At 41.8% G+C, this 5142-nt stretch overlaps 1 non-coding gene across 1 annotated transcript; it reads right to left on the reverse strand.

Annotated features, from left to right (window-relative positions):
* Window positions 1–4770: 4770 nt before the first annotated feature.
* LOC149274542 (small nucleolar RNA SNORA35) lies at window positions 4771–4898 on the reverse strand. The gene has a single exon (XR_016279426.1). It is a non-coding gene; the product is annotated as a small nucleolar RNA SNORA35 (small nucleolar RNA).
* Between the last annotated feature and the right edge of the window lie 244 nt (window positions 4899–5142).

Here is a 5142-nt window from a genome sequence, read left to right on the forward strand (position 1 = left end):
AACAAAATAATTCCAAGCAGAACTAGGCCTTGTTTCCATCCTTTGAGCCATCCGAACCATTCAGCCCATGGATGATCGATTCCGGAATTACGCTCCAATTCGTCTCCTAGAGAATTTAACTTTTTAATAACCATGGTCACTTTTCCGTCGGGGCCTGTATTATCTGTATTATACAACAAGTTTCTCCAATTATTTGACAGACTCTGCCTTTTTCTGCCAGAATCATATCTGTGCCATGCGATTCTGAAAAATCATCTAGGTTGCGGCCTCCAATTGATCCGAAAGTCCTTGGAGCGCATCTCGGGTGTAGTTGACAAATCTCTGCTGATCATAATAGATATAGTTAATCCAGTCAACATTTTTATTCACAGTAATAATTGGCCAAATAGATTCAAAACCAGCAGCAACTTGGTCTCGGGCTTTGTATTCATCTGGGACCCCCCTAGGGACTCCTATCGCATCTATATATACATGGGGGTCGAAACTTCTTTCGGGGGTCTTCGATGTACTGCGTCTTTTACGAGATAATGTGGACTGGACTTCAATAGTTTCTGGCTTTTCCGACATTATAAGTAGTGGCATTATAGCTTTGGCCAGCGCACATTCGCCAATCCAACTACCTTCTAACCTGGTGCGCAGTTTCATGTCCCCACATAGCCAATAGATATCTCCCAGGGAATACACTTGATTTTGTGTGAGGGAACCGGTCAGATTACTGTACTCGGCACAACTACCATCTGAGAAATTATCAAAAAATTTACCAGTTCCTTTTGTGTTTGAAACCCAGGTATAATTACCAGAATATATGGTGATCCCTTCCTGTGTTTCTCTGCCCGTAAATATTCTGGAGTAGGTTCTATAAACACAATCTATAATATGACAGTGTTGAAACGAAAATGTGGCTACTGGAGTTGTACCAAAAAGTGGGAGGACCTGCCTGTCGTGCGTCTCTTGTAATGGCTACCTGACCCCCCTGGTGACTGGTAGCTTGAGCCATAGAACCTGTGTGTAGAACCTGTGTCCCCCACATATACGGCAAAATGATTAATAGCAGCAATGGGATGCCCACCCCCTTGTAAAGGATATGCATTTTAGGAGTTAATTGCTGGAGGATCGTATCCTTTGACTCTCTTGCAGTGTGATGCGTGTATCCACGTGGGCTTCTCTTCAACTTTTACTGAGATAGAAATTGTTAGTAGCACTTGATAAGGGCCCTCGAATTGCGGTTCCAGAGTGGATCGGACGTGTTTCTTCACGACTACCACTCCCCAGGCAATAGGGAATGGGTACCTTCAAGGGTATTGGGATCTGGAATAGAAGAGAAAACTTGGCCATATATATTAGATCACTGAGTAGTCAAAGCAATAACATATTTTGCAATTGTTTCATAATTCATTTGCAACTGCTGTGGGAAGTACTGTCCTAGCCTGGGACTACTTCCAAAAAATATTTCATGTGGAGTAAGCTTATGTGACGCTTTTGGCGTGTGTCTGATAGCAAAAAGCACGATGGGTAGGCATTGTACCCAATTTAGACCAGTTTCTTGAGTCATTTTTAACATTTTTGACTTGAGTATACAGTTCAGTCTTTCCACTTTCCCACTACTTTGGGGTCGGTAGGGGGTGTGGAAGGCGAGATGTGAATCTATAATTTTCCACACTTCTTGAGTGATGTTTGCCGTAAATGCAGGTCCTTGGTCGCTTTCAATGACCTCAGGGACTCTAAAATGGCAAATAAGTTCTTCAATGAGTTTCTTTGCGGTAGTGGGTGCAGTTTGATTTCGTACTGGATAGGCTTCTGGCCATCCGGAAAACACATCTACCACTACCAGTACATATTGAAAAATCTGACACATTGGCATTTGAATATGGTCGATTTGAATTCGCTGAAAAGGGTATTGAGCATTTGGGGAACATTTAGCTGGTGTCTGTGCCAGACACAACATGGTAGCCAGAGTAGACAGGGGGCGGGGGGCCTCACAGTACAGACAAAAGCGACGGCTTCCTGACGTCATTGCATTACAGGCTGTGCAGTTCCACCCCTTGTCCGACAACTCGACACCATTATAGGGCGGTGGCGTATGAGACACTGGAATTTTACACAGATATCTTGAGTGCTTCTCATCATACGTTTCTTTGCCATCTAACGATTTAAATTCTTTGCTACAATCTAGCCAGATTTTAACAGTATCTTTCAATCCGTCGTCATTTTATTTTTCCTGCCTTTTCATTTAGGAGGTTTTGCCGGGTGCAAATCGATAAGGTTCCTCCTTTGGGTATTTTGTATGGTTTTTCCAACTTAGATAACTGCTTAAAGTACTTTTTCCCTCGTCTGTCGGCAACTAATTGGGAGGGCGTACAAAACCCACTTGGAACGCTGTTATCTTTCCCCATTTCGCAACAATATCGTAACCTTGTCCGCAACTGTTCCGAAACCTTCAGATACGAGGTACACACACACTGTAGTAATACAATACTGGGGACAGGCAACTGGGCTGTCCAAATTAGTGTCAGTCTCGCGACACCGTCCGGGGATCAGGGCAACTGGGCTGATCCGGTGGAGACCGTGAACACTTTACTGGCTGGCTAGTCTGACGTCACCGTCTGGGGATCAAGGCAACTGGGTTGATCCGGTGCAGACTCACAGCACTTTACCGATTCCTTCCTACTACAGTGTGCTTGCCAGAAAAGGTAGGCACCACAGTTCAACAAGTGACTACGACAGTATATTTACATGGGGTTCTTTTATTGCCTCTCGAGGGTGCGTCAACCACCTGAGTTCCCTCCTCCGAATACACACGTGAGTAACGAGAGACACACAAGGTAGATAAGAAACAATCTTACCTTGTAACTGGGTTGCGACCCCAGGGTCCAATCGTCATCTCACGGCGTGAACTCTCCCCGGGAGGGACCCCCGATGGGTACGACTTCCTCGAGCCCCACGTTGGGCGCCAACTGTTTTGGATGCTTTCCAATAAAGCCTTTCTTCAGTTGTTGAACTGCTCCAAATTATATGAATATAAATGTACGTGCACGGAGAGAGAAATAAGACACACGACACACTCTGGGTCAGGTCCAAAATCACTCTGTTTTATTACGTTTAGGGTATAGGTTATATAGTGTACAAAAAGAGGGACGTCTTAACATATAAATCATATTAATTGGTTATTCCTTAAAACTATACGGATATAGGCAGAAAACCGTTAGAACAAGATGCTATCTTGTGGTTAGCGCGACAAACGGTACATTTCCTGTAGCTAGAACAAACTGCTATCTTTGTGGTTAGTAAGACAAACATGAACGTTTAGAATACTGCTACTTGCGTCTCTCACATACTTGCGTGAGGTTTAACCCTTTATACTGGTCAGAGCCAGCTTATATTCATTCTAAACCATAAGCGTTTCTTGCTGATATATATATTTATTCTGGTTCCATAACAATACAATCAACAATGCACCAAATGCAAAGACATTCAGCCTTCTTTCTACAAAAGGATGTCCAGCTGACATTACAGTTTTGAGACTCTGAGTAGTAAAACACGTACCTGGGGAAAATCAGTAGAAACTGACCCCCTGTATCCACACACTACAAGTCTCTACAAGGCCTGGGCCCATAGTCAGTAGGGAGGAGGCTGGCTCTCAGGCCTCTCCAGGGGCCCCAGTGATGGAGGGTTCCGTCACAGTAATGACGTCCGCAATCTTTTCTATTTGTTTACCCTTATCGCCTTGGATGCACCTTCTCCCTTTTTAAATATATTGTATTTTAGCTTCATCTTTTTAAAATTAGATATAGATATATTTAAATTATCTAATTACTTCTAAGGGCTAGTCCCATAATAAATTAATAAATAATAATAAAGGGCATCATGCTCTTTCTCAAGCACACAGCCAATTCTACGGATTTAACCACACGACACCCAAACTTTAACCCCTTCGTGACAAAGGCTGATTTTACTTTTTGTACCCTTCGTGACAATGGCTGTTTTATCGTTTCTGCGGTGTTTGTGTTTAGCTGTAATTTTCTCTTAACCCATTTACTAAACCCACACAAGTTATATATTGTTTTTTTCAGGACAAGAAGGGCTTTCTTCAGACACCAAATTTTTTTTCATATGATGTAATTTCCTATAATAAAAATAATAAAATATGACGAAAAATTGAAAAAAAAACACATTTTCTCACTTTTATTTGAAAAACCTTTTATTCATCATAAAAAACTACTGAAAAAACCTGCTAAATAGATTCTACTATTTGTCCCGAGTTTAGAAATACCCAATGTTTTTATGTTTTTTTGCTTTCTTCTACACGTTATGGGGCAATAAGTACAAGTAGCGTTTTGCTAATTCAAAACCATTTTTCTCTGAATCTGGTAATTCTGTCTCTATGTGGTATTTGGGGCATCTTTGAAGCCAGCAAATTAAATTTACCCCACCAAACCATATATTTTTGAAAACTAGACACCCCAGGGTATTTTAGATGCTGATAGTTTAACCCTTTCCATGCACTAATCCTACCACCAACCCTTGTCAAAGTTTGGGATAGTAATTGTTTTTGGTGTTTTTTTCACATACTTTGTACTTCAGGTGTGAAATTACAGCTCCTGGTATATGTTGCTGTCACACAACACCCAGATATGTGTCCAGCAACATCTCCTGAGTACATTGATACCCCACATGCATGGGTTTGTCAGATTGTTTGGGGGCAAAAGGGCCACATTTGGAACATGAGCAATTCAAATTCAGTAGGAATTTTACATCTGGGTAAAGAAAAATGCTTGTACCCAACTCAGTAGGGACAGGTTACAAGAAAGCCTGGCCTATCTCCAAGAAGGGATTTGATCTAGCACCTTAAGTGGTCCCTCATGCCACGGAATGGACACAGGGTTCACTTGACAGTGCAAATAAAAACGCTTAAAAATGGTGGAGCAAATAAAAGCTAAAAAACAGTAAATGTAACAAAAAATTAAAAAAAAATACAAAAATGGAGCAGGAACAAAAAAAAAAAAAAAAATGGGAAACTGTGTGATACAGCTTGAAGCAGTCACCGACACAGAGTGCAGGTTTTCCAGGGCAATCTGGACAGTAAAATGTGGTGTCCTTTCTTTGCCCCCTGCTGTAGCATACCCTGCATCTCTTTTGGGGATT

Source organism: Sceloporus occidentalis, unplaced genomic scaffold (genome assembly GCF_023333645.1).
Source record: "Sceloporus occidentalis isolate IW3139 unplaced genomic scaffold, rSceOcc1.0.p SCAF_326, whole genome shotgun sequence".
Classification (NCBI taxonomy): domain Eukaryota; kingdom Metazoa; phylum Chordata; class Lepidosauria; order Squamata; family Phrynosomatidae; genus Sceloporus; species Sceloporus occidentalis.